This window comes from Pinus tabuliformis, chromosome 3_2, assembly GCF_031772625.1.
Source record: "Pinus tabuliformis cultivar Carrire ecotype Pingquan chromosome 3_2, CPIR1, whole genome shotgun sequence".
Taxonomy (NCBI): Eukaryota; Viridiplantae; Streptophyta; class Pinopsida; order Pinales; family Pinaceae; genus Pinus; species Pinus tabuliformis.
The window spans coordinates 938,647,910-938,663,031 of record NC_142302.1 but is presented as its reverse complement, the minus strand read 5'-3'; positions in this window follow the sequence as shown (position 1 = coordinate 938,663,031).

Genomic DNA, 15,122 nt, shown 5'->3' with positions numbered 1-15,122 from the left:
TCTGCCCGAATGATTGAATGAGCGAGGTCGGTTTGAACAATAGAATGGGTGAGGGCATGCGAGGGTGCCAACTTGAACGACTGAATGGGTGAGGGTGTGCGAGGGCATTTGCCTAAACGAGTTGAGGGCATTTCGTTGAATGAGCTGCAGGTGAACGACGTGCTGAACAGTGCGACGGTGAACGAGTTACAACAGACGGTAGAATTGGTGGGCACTCTGAATGGTGGTTCAGGTAGTATGAACGGTGCAGGTTGTGTTGCACGATTGTGATAGAAATTGTACCAAGGAAACTTGGGGTTTCCTACAAATATTGTAAAACTATATATTTTATGTAAAATTGTTATTATCATTGGGTAGACTCATATTTTAGGGAGCTGCCCCTCCCACTAAAATATCCGTTGTGCGTATGTGTAAATGGTAATAATGATGAAGATGAATAATTGAATGTTTCCACTATGTATGTGAATGTTATACTTAGGAAAGTTGAAAAATAAACTAAGTATAGAAAGTAGGCGTAGTCTACACTTACAAGTATTATTAAAAAGAAAGTGGGTGGTGGTGCCGCACCCCCCATCGTGCGGTCGGAAGAGTACCGCCATGGTAGGGGCGTGACAGGTGGTATCAGAGCCCTGATTCAGTGGAATTGGATTTGCAGAAGAAGCTAATCCCACTGTCACTTCATGAAAGGTGGTATCAGATCTTCATATTCCACGGGCTTTGGTGATTCAGATTTGCAGAAGGAAGTGTAATATTTCGTGACAAGTTTAGCAGGGGTGAAGCATCATTCTTGGGCCAAGCTGAATGACAAGACATGGCATGTTTTGAAGAATGCCAAGGGAGGCTCTTGCTGACCTTATACAGGTTGAAGCGAATGAAAGAAGAGAACCCACAGATTCGAGATGAACTTGAAGTCTTGGAAAGAAATGTTGAAGACAAACTTCTTTGACTTGGTTGGGCAATGGAGTAGGTTGTAGCTGCAGATTGCGATGATGAAGAAGAGGAAGCTGCGATGTTTGAGGATGTTGTAGATATGACAATGATTGAGGATGAACTTGAAATTGTTCAAGTTGGGCCAGGAGCGTGCAATTTGGAGACATTGGTGGATGATGACACTCACATGGAGGAGCCTCATGATGAAGTAAGTACTACTTATACTTGTGTTTCATTTGAGCTTTTGGAGGATGGACCATTTGCAGGGAAGGGCAAAATCAGTTTACCAAGGCGATGGAGGATCTTACCATGGATGTCTACGATGAGACCTTGTATGGAGAAGCAAGGACCATTGGCTGTTGCAAAGCTTGTTGGGGTTGTTTATGACCTTATGGTAGAAGGTGCAAATGCCCGTGACAAGGGATAAATGTCATGATCATTGCAGAGGAATGGGTCATGCTTTAGCCATATGGAAAAATTGGCTAAGTGCCCGACATGACTCATGGACATATTGGAGAAGGGCACACACTTGAGTTGATGATACTTGGGTGGACTTCTCATGGCTAAGACCAAGAGGAAGTCTTGGTGGAACCTTTAGTGGGGGAGCCATGGTGGAAGAGACTCATGTGATGATGATATGGGTTGGGTGACCAAGTTCACTAGACCGGATTGCAGACTTGGATGAGGATGACCGATTGTTGTGATGGGTCTACTTAGTTGGACAACATGGGCAACTTGAGTCATGGACATCGAGTTGGAGACATGGAGCATGGCAGTCTTATGCAGGGACATTATGCAGGAGCACTTGTAGAGGTGTCACTTATGGGCATCCAATGAGGAGTGCCAAGGCAGAGATGTTGTGTAGGTGGATTTGCTAATGTGACATGGAGATGTTTTACTTATGAGCCGATGGAGATGTTGTGCACTCTTGTACAACAAGGCCATGGACTTGGTTGGACTTGTGAGTAGACTATGGAGCATTCCTACTACATGGAGAGTTGAGGCATCTTGCAGGGACCTTTGGGCCGAGACATGTATGCTTGCTAGGATGTTGGTTGGAGATGACTCATGGAGCTCATGATGACATGAGGTTGTGACTTTTGGGGACTTCATATTATGGTGGACTTGGAGGATCTGATACATTGAGGAGCTGAGGTCAAAGACTTTGATGCAGTATGGGGTGCATACTTTTGAGTACATGTATGGGTGTACTTGAGAGAGTGACTTGATGTGGAGGATCGATATGAGACACTTTGGAGTGACGGAGTTGCAGCGATGATGATGCCTTGGTGGCAACACTTGGGCATGGGTTGAGCCGAGACTTAACCACTTTTGATACATGGGAGCTGATTGGTCTATGATCATGGGCAGCACATGGATGATGAGATAGGTGTATACTTGTTTCTTTGGCAGACTTGAGGGATGACACATTACAGATATGATGGAGGTTGCTTCATGGACCTGGATGTGGCATATCGAGAGTTGATTTGATGAGAGGATCTCTTCACTTTGAGGAGATGAATTTTACACATATGTATGATGATGTTGGGATAGATGTGGATGATTTCATGTAGCACATTGAGACCAAACATCATGGACAACATGTTGCAGATGAGATGGAGTTTACTTCATGGACCTGGGCATGGCTTACATTTTGATGGAGATGGAGATGGATTCTTGATCGAGTTGATGTTGTGACAGGAGGCTAGGAGAAACGACTGATGATGGCATGAGGATGTGCATTCTCATGGTTTGAGCATGACAGTTGGACTGATCACCCAACTAGTTTGAGTCATGGGGGTTATAGCAGTGTACAGAGATGTGTTAGCATTATGTTGGAGTATCATGGCAGCAGTTCACACGATGACGATACATGATGAGGTTGACATGATATGTTGCAGTGAGCATGTAGCTTGAGTTGGAGGGACCAACCTTCCACGGTGGGGCAGCATGTGGGGATTGCGACAGATGTGGTTGATGATCATGGATTGAGGAGACTTTCTGATTCATGGAAGACATGAGCCTTTATGGTTTATGCGATGGCAGAGTAGAGGCGAGCAGCATGAGCATTTTGATGTTGGAGCTAGCGACACTTTGCGATGTCATATGACAGTGTTGTCGAGGACGACAACCATTTAGAGTGGGGGAGAATGTAAGGCCCATGAGTTGTGGATCGTTTGGCGAAGGGCACACGACGGGTGAGCGGGCGACGAACTGGGGCAATTGGTGAGTTGGGTGTGCTCGCATGGTGCGACGAGTTGGGATGAACGATGGAGGAAACGAGAAAAGGGTGCACGATGGGTGAGCAATGAGCTGGGAGGTAGCTTGCGAGTTGGGGCGTACCCACACGGTGCGACGAGCTGACCGAATGGAGGAGATGAGCCAACATGCGATGCGAAAGTCATCTTGAAAAATGACTAAGTGTTGGGCAGTGGAAAGTTTATATGTGGGGGCGGTCCCGCACATGGGCGCCCACACCATGGGTCAACGCGACGGAGGGGCGAGTTGGACGAAATGGTGGGTTGGCTTGGTGAGTCGACGCCCCAACCGATGGGCCAACTGCCATATAAGTAAAGCGTTGGAATGGTGGCAAAAATCATCCAAGCAAAGTTTCCAAGTGTTTATGCAAGCTAGGAGGGTGAGCTACTTGGAGAGTCTGAAATTGGGCGAAGTGCAGGCAGACTCTTGGGCCGTAGCACGGAGCCACAACAAATGCAGAAAATGGAGCCGCAGGTCGTGTGAAGGCGTTCGGGCGAGGGCGTCGGCCTGAATGACCGAATGGGCGAGGGCGTTTGTCTGAACGACCGTTTGAGCGAGGTCATTTGAAGGCGTTCAGGTGAGGGCGTGTGAGGGCGTCCTCCTGAACGATTGAATGGGTGAGGTCGTTTGAAGGCGTTCGAAGTTGTGCGAAGGTGTTCAGGAGAAATCGTGCGAAGGTGTTTGGGCAAGGGCGTGCGAGGGCACCGGGCTGAACGACTGAACGGGCGAGGTCGGTCTGAACAACGGAACAGGTGAGGGCATGCGAGGGTGTCCGCCCGAACGACTGAACGAGCGAGGTCGGTCTGAACAACGGAACAAGTGAGGGCATGCGAGGGTGTCCGCCCGAACGACTGAACAGGCGAGGGTGTGCGAGGGAGTCCACCCGAACGACTGAACAGGCGAGGGTATGCGAGGGCATCCTCCCGAATGACTGAATGGGTGAGGTCGGTCTGAACGATGGAACGAGTGAGGGCGCCGACCTGAACAACTGAATGGGCGAGGGCGTCCACCTGAATGAGTTGAGGGTGTTTGGATGAATGAGCTGCAGGTGAACGATGTGCTGAACAGTGCGACGATGAACGATTTGCGACGGATGATAAAACCGGTGGGCACTTCGAACGGTGGTTCGAGTAGTCTGAACGGTGCAAGCCGGGTTGCACGGTTGTGACAAAAATTGCACCAAGGAAACTTGGGCTTTCCTGCAAAGACTGTAAAACTATATATTTTATGTAGAATTGTTATTATCATCGGGCAGACTCATATTTCAGAGAGTTGCCCCTCCCATTAAAATATATGCTGTTCTTATGTGTAAATGGTAATAACGATGAAGATGAATAATTGAATGTTTCCACTGTGTATGCGAATGCTATACTTAGGAAAGATGAAAAATAAACTAATGCTATACTTAGGAAAGCTGAAAAATAAACTAAGTATAGAAAGTAGGCGTAGTCCACACTTACAAGTATTGTTAAAAATAAAGTGGGTGGTGGTGCCACACCCCCTGTAAGGCCTCCGAGCGATGGTGTGACGGGCGCTGGGCGAAGTTGCTGTGCACGAGGGCGCAAGCGGGTGCGCGGGTGCACGGGCGGGCGCACGGGCGCGCGCCGAACGGACGTGCGACGGTGTTGCGAAGGAAATGCGACGATCATACGAGCTACATGCGACGAAAGAAGTGGACAGTTTACGACACTTAGCAAATGCGTGGAGCGAATGGAGGATTTATACCTTGCGAACGTGGGAGAGATGTGTGGCTAGGCCGACACATATATGGGCACACGCAGGGGTGTGTTGGACGAAGTTTGGGGGTCGGCTGGAGTGCCACCGCCCACCATAAAACTGTGTTGAAACGCATATAAATAAACCTGCGTTGAAGTTCATTTGACACCAATCAACTCGCACTTGGAGCTCGCACTTCTAGAGAGGAGCAGGGGTAAAAGGGCGCAGTCCAAGAGTGGAATGCGCATAGCTCATGTGCAGTTCTAAGGTGCGCAAGTTGGTTTATACTTAGAGCCAATTGTGGGTTGGGTGAGGTGCGCCCAAGGTCGTTCTAAGTACAGTTTTGTGCCGGGTTTTGGCAGAGTGTCTCGGTGACTCAGGTGAGCACCCACTCTTGTGCAAAACGTGCACATGTTCATTGTAAAAGGCTGATTTGCCTGTGTTGTAAAATATTCTAAGTATTGGCTTGGAGCTTGCCAAGCATTACTTGTATGATTGTATTATGAAGAAAGACTGATTATAATATATTGTCGGGCAGACTTGTTCGAGAGTTGCCCCTCCCCTTTATACTTGTTGCAATTGTTGATGTTCTTGTTATAATTGCTATGGATAATGAATGAGTATGGGCTTCATTGGTATAAATGATAATTGCATGTTTACTTGGTTGCAAAACACAAACTAAGTAATGTTAAAGTGGAAGTAGGCGTAGTCCATGAATGTTAGTATTGGTGAAAAGAAAGCGTTCGGTGGTGCTGCACCTCGCTATAAGCGGTTGGAAGACTACCGCAGGTGTAGGGGTGTGACAGGTGGTATTAGAGCAGCTGATTCAGGGTATTGAGGTGTAAGCTGCTACACACCTTCACCAAAGTGAAGGTGGTATCAGAGCAAGGTTGCTCGTGAAGGTTTGAATCTTGTGAACAGGTTTAGGTGTTGAAGCATTGAAGCCGGTATACACTTGACAGGTGAGAACAAGACTTCGGTTTGAAGCCGTAGAGCAGGGTTGCTCGTGACAGTGGAAGGGGTACTTGCAGGTGAAAGAGGTTGGTGAAACACTTCCTGATAAGTGTTGCATCAAGGACTTGGGTTGCAGGTGACTTGGTGAAGCTGTTGGATGGTCGAAACTAGATTGCAAAGGAGGAAGAGGCTGTTAGAGATGGCAGCTGAATCTCAGGCTGGGTCTAGTCACGTTGTGAAAGATACTACTATTGGGTTCATTGCAAAGGTGTTGGAAAAGATGGAGGATATGGAGACTTCTTGGGATAAGAATATGGACTTGTTCACTAAAGAACAAGAGGCCAATTTGAAGACGAAGGAAGAGCTCGATGAACTCCGAACACAACATGATGAACTCCGGACACAGTATGAGTACATTGATCTTATGTGTACAAACTTGAAGTAAGGGTCAAGGAGGTTGAAGAAGCAAGGGATCAAGGTCTTGCAGAGATCGTGAAATTGAAGAAATCTCTTGACAAAGCCAAGGATGAGATAGCGGTGTTGAAGAAGGCCGTGAGGCATAACTCAGGTGGAGGAGTGCCTCATGTGAAGGTCAAGGAACCAGAATCTTATGATGGCACAAGGAATGCAAAGACTCTTGGAAACTTTCTATGGGACATGGAGCAATACTTGGAACGATTGGGTCTATCTGATGATGAGACGAAGGTCAAGGTAGCTTCTCAGTTCTTAACAAAGGATGCTAAGATGTGGTGGCGAAGGAGGCTGGATCAGATTTCCAATGGCAGTGCTAATGATATTACTTCGTGGGATGACATGAAGAAGGCTTTGCAGACTCATTTCAGTTTTCAGGATGAAACATGGGAAGCAAGGACGAAGATTAAGTACATAAAGCAGACCGGGAGCCTACAAGCATAGCAGCGAGAGTTTGCAAGTGCAGCTCTGGAACTTCCTGACATGGCGGAGAGGGACAAGGTGTTCAACTTCATTATTGGGTTGAAGCCTTGGGCACGCAATGAGGTGAAGAGGCAGAAGATTAGGACAATTGAAGAAGCTTTTGTTGCTGTTGACAGGTTGGTGGAGCATTATGATGAGACTTCTGATGATAGGAAGAAGAAGTCCGATAAACCGAAAGATAAGAAGAAGGATGATGCTTCAAAATCGGATGATAGTTAGAAGACAAAGAAAGCCTTGAAATGTTGGATATGTGCTGGACCACACACGGTGAAGAATTGTCCTTCTAAACCAAAGGTGGCTGCTATTGCACAATCTGATGCGAGGAATGAAGGTGCTTCTGTGGGGATGATGCAGATACTTGGTGCTTCTGCTACTACGGAGGTGGTCTCTAGGAGAGATCCTGAGAGGAACAGATTGGAGTATGTTCGAATGAAGGTGGTCTCTAGGAGAGATCCTGAGAGGAACAGATTGGAGTATGTTCGAATGAAGGTTGAAGGTGCTGATGTACTCACTATGGTGGATAGTGGGGCTTCTCACAACTCATGGGTGAAGATACTGCGAGAAGGATTGGGTTGAAATTTGTACCGGAAAAGGCACAAATGAAGAAAGTGAATTCGCCTCCTATTGAGATTCTTGGTATCGCTGAGAGGGTGGGCACTACACTTGGTGAATGGACAGGGAAGGTTGACTTCACTATAGTGCGGATTGATGACTATGAAGCTGTATTAGGGATGGAATTCATGAAACAATTTGATGCTATGATTGTTCCACATTTGAAGAAGCTCTACATTTATGATGCAAGGGAAGATGTACCCATTGGTGTGCCAACCATTGGTGTGACAAGGCCTGATTGCAAATTGGGAGTGATACAAATGGAGGATGAGAAGAGAATGGGAGACATGAGTAAGCGATTGTCTACTGTTGAGGCAAAGATTACCGAGCAGTCATTGGTCATTAGATCACTCTCAGATAGCATCTTGGATTTGTCAAGAAGGCTAGAGTTGGTTGAGGATGATGATGATGAGGAGGAGGTATATGTGAGGCCGGATGTCCAGGGGGAAGACCGGGTTGCTTATCTACAAAGGATGGAGATTGAGGATCCTGACAGATGGATTGAGTTGATTAGTGAGGGAGAGCCTTCAGGCTCTACTCCCTCTACATCTTCTTAGATGGACAAGAAGATGGGGCTCATTGGCAGCTGCTCATGGCAGTGAGTCCCTTAAACATGTTGAGCAGGTGTGATTGATGGTGCAGGGATGGCTTGGCATCAAGCATCATGACATGTTGCAGATGGATGGAGTTTCCATGGACCTGAGCATGGATTATGGAGATAGATTCTTGATGAGTCAAGGATGTGGCAGATGTTTGAGGAACAACTGATGATGGCATGAGGATGTTCACTCTCATGATTTGGGCGTGACAGTTGGATTAGCTACCCAACTAGTTCAGACATGGGGTCGCGAAGTGTGTAGAGATGTGTTAGCATTTTGTTGGAGTATCATGACAGAGGTTCACATGATGACACATGATGAGGTCGACACGGGATGTTGCAGTGGAGATTGTGACAGAGGAGTCGAAAAATCATGGATCGAGATGATATCTAATGGAGGACATACCGTAGAGGTGTATACCTTGGTATGGTTATCTTGGTGGCAGTTGGTCACTAAGATGAGACATGATGGAGATGGAGTTCTACATATGTTGCAGGGATGTTTGCCTTATGTGGAGGAGTTGACATCATGGATAGTGATGATCTTGGTGGATGGCTACCAGGATGGTATGTTGTCGAGGACGACAACGATTTCAGGTGGAGGAGGATGTAAGGCCTCCGAGCGATGGTGCGACGGGCACCGGGCGAAGTCGCCGTGCACGAGGGCGCGGGCGGGCGCGCGGGCGCACGACGGGTGCGCGCCGAACGGACGTGCGACGGTGTTGCGAAGGAAATGCGACGATCATACGAGCTACATGCGACGAAAGAAGTGGACAATTTACGACACTTAGCAAATGCGTGGAGCGAATGGAAGATTTATACCTTACGAACATGGGAGAGATGTGTGGCTAGGCCGACACATATATGGGCACGCGCAGGGGTGTGTTGGACGAAGTTTGGGGGTCGGCTGGAGTGCCACCGCCCACCATAAAACTGTGTTGAAACGCATATAAATAAACCTGCATTGAAGTTCATTTGAGACCAATCAACTCGCTCTTGGAGCTCGCACTTCTAGAGAGGAGCAAGGGTAAAAGGGCGTAGTCCAAGAGTGGAATGCGCATAGCTCATGCGCAGTTCTAAGGTGCGCAAGTTGGTTTATACTTAGAGCCGATTGTGGGTTGGGCGAGGTGCGCCCAAGGTCGTTCTAAGTGCAGTTTTGTGCCGGGTTTTGGCAGAGTGTCTCGGTGACTCGGGTGAGCACCCACTCTTGTGCAAAACGTGCACATGTTCATTGTAAAAGGCTGATTTGCCTGTGTTGTAAAATATTCTAAGTATTGGCTTGGAGCTTGCCAAGCATTACTTGTATGATTGCATTATGAAGAAAGACTGATTATAATATATTGTCGGGCAGACTTGTTCGGGAGTTGCCCCTCCCCTTTATACTTGTTGCAATTGTTTATGTTCTTGTTATAATTGCTATGGATAATGAATGAGTATGGGCTTCATTGGTATAAAGGATAATTGCATGTTTACTTGGTTGCGAAACACAAACTAAGTAATGTTAAAGTGGAAGTAGGCGTAGTCCATGAATGTTAATATTGGTGAAAAGAAAACGTTCGGTGGTGCCACACCTCGCTATAAGTGGTTGGAAGACTACCACAGGTGTAGGGGCGTGACACCCCCCATCGTGTGGTTGGAAGAGTATTGCCAAGGTAGGGGCATGACACAGGGACATCTAAGCCATCAAAATCACCCGAGGGCCACACCAACCCTTAGCATCATTGGATTTTTGTCCTTAGGGTTTTGATGACCTTTTCACCATAAAGCCACGAATCAATGACCTTTTCACCATGAAGTACCTTAAAAGAACACCGTGTCTATTTTACATCACATAAACAAACATTAATCATTATTATTATTTATATTTTTATAGAAAAATATTCCATATTAATATAACCATTTTAATAATATTTAAATAAATTAATTCTATTTTAAATTCCTTAATAAATTTCGAACGGTTGATTATAAATTGGATTTAATTTCCCTTTATAGCATTAAATTATACAAATCATGTGTTAACATTACATAAATCCATTTTATAGGTTATTTGACTTAATTATAAATTGGATATATTTTTCCTTTATTGCATTAAATTATAAAAATCATGTGTTAAGAGTCCGGTGCTTAATTTTTTAATGACTTTTTTTTGGTATTTATGTTTAAAAAATCTCCAATAAAAATGGAATTATGTTAACATGGCACACATATACTATAGTTTTAGTTTTAGTTTATCTATATATATATATTCTTAATAATTCGGTTTGGATGGATGGGTGTGTTTTATGGATGGAATACATTTATCTAAGTTAGGCGGTTAAATTTTTTTAAAATTCATTATTTTTATATTTATGTTATTTTTTTATTTTTTTTAGAAATTTTCATTAAAGGAAATGAGATTTTTTAAATAAGTGGGGAAATTAAGATGTGAAAAAGGTTATTTTAAACAAGTTACATAGTAGTGAGTACTTGTTTAAATATAACTAAATTAAAATAAAATATTATGAAAATGTGGTAAAATAAAATCTATATAAATACATGTAGAAACCCAAACGAAAACTAGAAGAAAAAAAAGTAAAATTAGAAAATTAGAAAGGAAAAAAATTATAGACATGTTTAATACAATATAAAACAAAATACCATAAATATAGAAAATATTAAATAAAATAACATTAAGCTAGACACTTTAATGCAATATAAAACTTAATACTATAAACAAAGAAAATATTAAATAAAGTAACATGAAGGTTGACTATTTAATTCTCTTACAAGCTTCTTCACCAATCTTATTATATTGACTTTGCATATATATAAGTGTATCACTTTTATTATCACATGGTGTACTTGTCAAACTTGGAGAAATTATTTTCCCCTAATTTGCATCATCCTAACTTATTTTATTTGTTGTAGTGTAAATATTCAATCATAAATAATAAACTCTGTGTGAATGTTCAATTATAGCTAAATAAGTCATTTATATTTTTTAATAAAATCAACTTTTTGTATAGATAAGATTTTGTTTTATTATACCACTTTAATAGATTTTGTTCAATTATAGCTAGTGAAGTCATTTATAATTTTTAATAAATCATTTTTTTATTTTTGGTATATATAAGATTTTGTTTTATTATACCACTTTGTCTTGTCATCATAGTATAGTTTCCTCGAAGATACATTTCTAAATGGTAGTTGTTTACTGAATGTGTTTGTATGTTAACATATGGTTGAAATTTTTGTATCTTACAAAGACAATGGTGGGTTGATTATAAAATTTTGCTATGAATATATTCATGATGTATTTGACGATATCATGGTACCATCCCTGCAACTTTATGAATGTTATTTGTATTTTTTAATATTTTTATTGTCAAACAAAAATAACACATTAAGATTTATTTCAAATAGAATGTAGTTTTTATTATTTTATAATGGGCAATAAACTTTATAATTTCATAGTGTACTGAGTGTTGTATTTTATATTTTAGTGAATTTACATAAGAGTAATAGTAAAAAATAAATAATATTTTATAAATTTAGGTAAAATGTAAATTTAAAAACATTTTAAAAAATCAATTTCATCAAATTTTTGCTTCACAATGAATGTGAATTTGGAATTGGAATGAATTTGAAATTTAAGTTGTGTTTGGTTTGTGAATTTGAAATTCCACACATGTTTGAGGTGCTCTTGTTGGAAAATTATCATACTCATATTGACGTTGATTTATTATTTGTACTTCATAGTTAGAGTGATTTTGAAATTCTAGTTCTGCTTGGGTTTGTTTCAATTGGAAAATTATGTTGCTTATAATGACACTTAAGGAAAAATTCTAGAAATTTGCAAAGCCACAAAAGAGGTTGGTTTTAGTTGGAAAATTATGTTGCTAATAATGACACCTAGGGAAAAATTGTGGAAATTTGCAAAGCTACAAAAGAGGAAATGTATCACGTGGGAATGGAGTGCAAGAAAGATGCATGTGTATTAGTAGATTTAATGCGAGCCATAGAATCAATTCCGTTGGAGATCTTGAAATCAAATATCTGTTGTTTCCATCAATCCATTCACTATGCATTCTATGTATGTAATCACATACTTTTCGTTTGGCCGGTCTTGAGATAATAGTGTGTGCCATGGATTTATTGTAAATGAAGTGATTCGATTAAGTGTGCCATACTTTTCTTTGCTCTTTGTCGTGTGCCATACTTTTCTTTGCTCTTTGTCGTAGGTGCATTTGCTAAAAAAAATGTGGGGGCCAACGAATTGGAGGACATGATTCGTCAAACCATGACTGGTGATTGCAGTGCGTAAATTCATTTCGACATTAGTACTGGTTAACTTCTATCAATTCTTTTACTGTGGCCGGACTATGAATGACGAACATTTTGATTAACTTTTATTGAGAGAGTATAATGTCATTCAAATAAAAAAGTATTTGTTTTGTAAATAAATGAATAACCCAAAATAAAAAACCTTTGATAGGTGTGAAATTTATTTACTTTAATAATAATAAAAAAACTAACAGCAACACTTTTAATAATAAAAAAAAAATAACGACAAATTTTTTAATAATAATAAAAGATTAACAACAACACTCTTCAAAAATAGTAGCAAGCTATGTTTATACACACGGTCCATGTCCATTAAATAACCATCCTCACTAATAATTAACCACTAAATTACATGAAAATAAAAACATATATAAATTCAACTCATTTTCCTATAAATAATTTTGTTTAAATAATAATGTTATTGTAACCCAAATTAGCGATAATAACGAGTTATGATTATTCACACTAAGGATGATTAACTAGGGATGACCATCCTCACTTAGTTGACCTAGTTATGATTATTCACATTAACGATGATTAACTAGGGATGACCATCCTCACTTAGTTGACTGAGTTATGATTATTCACATTAAGGATGATTAACTAGGGATGACCATCCTCACTTAGTTGACCATTACATTTTGGGAAAAAAATAAATATAAAAACTCATTTATGATAAATATAAATATATTCTTGAAATTTATGCAGAAGCCAAAATGACTCAATCGAAGGGTAAATATATTATTTTTACTACTAGAGAAAAACACTGAACTTTAACATGGCAGGGGTGTGGTGGGATTGAGTGTCGCAGTGAAAATCTTCTTCCACCAAAATTAATGGGATAGGGTAACAGGTGATAAGGATGACGTGTCATGTGGATAAAGTTTTTGTGACTGGACATTTGAAAGATAGGTGTGATGGGATTGAGTATCCCATTGAAAATCTTCTTCCACCAAAATTAATGGGATAAGGTAACAGGTGATAAGGATGACGTGTCATGTGGATAAAGCTTTCGTGACTGGACAAGGTGTGATGGGATTGAGTATCGCAGTGAAAATATTTTTACACCAAAATTAATGGGATACGGTAATAGGTGATAAGGATGACGTGTCATGTGGATAAATCTTTTGTGAGTGAACATTTGAAAGGGGCATGTAATCTGTTCTATCGTCATCATCTCTCTTTACCATACATAGACTACTCTTCCATCAATGGATATAATTTTGAACAAAATTTTAGTGTAAAGATAAATTAGTGGAGGTTATATATTACGTTGTAAAATATAGTTTTTTGAAAAATAAAAAGAGTTGTACATTACAAATTAATGATGGGAGTATATTTGTCATCATTACAAAATAAGAGGTGAACCAATAGTGTTTAAGATAAATCAATTTAAGTGTTGTTTAAAAATAATAAAATTCAGTTGATAATATACAACTTTGGATAAGTTTCAAATATTTTTGGTCAAAAGGAAATTAATATATGGTCAATGCAAAATTGAACACAATATATCTTGCATGCGGACAAGTATAATATCTTGCATGCGGCAACTATAATAAGTGGGGAAATTGAGATGAGAAAAATGTTATCTTTGAGTGATGGGTAACTCTTTTTCTTAGAGAAACAAAAAATATAATAATAAAATTGAAAATATTATATTAATTTAATATCAAATAGATTTTTTTTTAAATAAATATTTTAAAATTTAAGTACTTTTGAAATTTATTTAATAAATTTATGAAAATGTAACATGATCATTAATTGGGAGCGATATAGTTCACATAAGAGTTATGGTGGTAACGCTTAGCCCCATTCACTTAAATACAAAAACAGAATTAATTGTGAATTCTTTATATATATATATATATATATATATATATATATATATATATATATATAATGGTAGTTTATCCCATGTGGTTTATTATTTTCGACTTAGTCACCGGAGAATCCACAGTAAGAACCATTTTCTGCCAACGTTTCAAATCCCAACCGGGATCCATCATCAGGACAACTTGAATGCTGGATAGAGGAAGAGCTGCTTTAGGGTTTAAATAGTAATGGGGAGAGAAAGATGAAGGTCGGCTCTCAATATTTGAAAAACAATTAATTAGATGAGAAGTCGGCTAACTAATTAATTTAATTAATTAATTAATTAATTAATTTATTTTTATTTATTTATTTATTTTTTTAATATTTAGGATTAATGATATTAAAATGATGAAAGATTATGTTAAAAGAATTAAATCTAGAAAATTAAATTAATATAAAAATTTTTTGATCAAAAATATTAATTAATAATGATATTAATTGAAATAATTATTATTATTATCATTAGTTAATATAAATAAGTAGTAATAAAAACCATCATAATTAATGTAAGAAAGTTATTAATCTAGGAAAATTTTATTTTTATTTTTATTTTTGTATTTATTATATATGAAGGTATAATTTTTATTTATTTATTTATTAATTTTTAGACTAGGCTTAAACTTCGGAGGAAATTAATTGCTATAAAATATTATTGATATCATTATTAATAATTCATATTTATTAATCTAATAGCTAATAATAAAAATTAGAATTAATAATATTAATAATGAACATAATTAGAAAAGATTAAATTAATCCAAGAATATTGTATTTAGAATATAATTGAACATATTAATCAGGGTTTTAATATTTAATAATTATTTATTATATATTTAATTATATATAATCAATAAGTTAGGGCTAATTTTTTTTTTTTTTTTTTTTTTAATTAGAATAATTATCA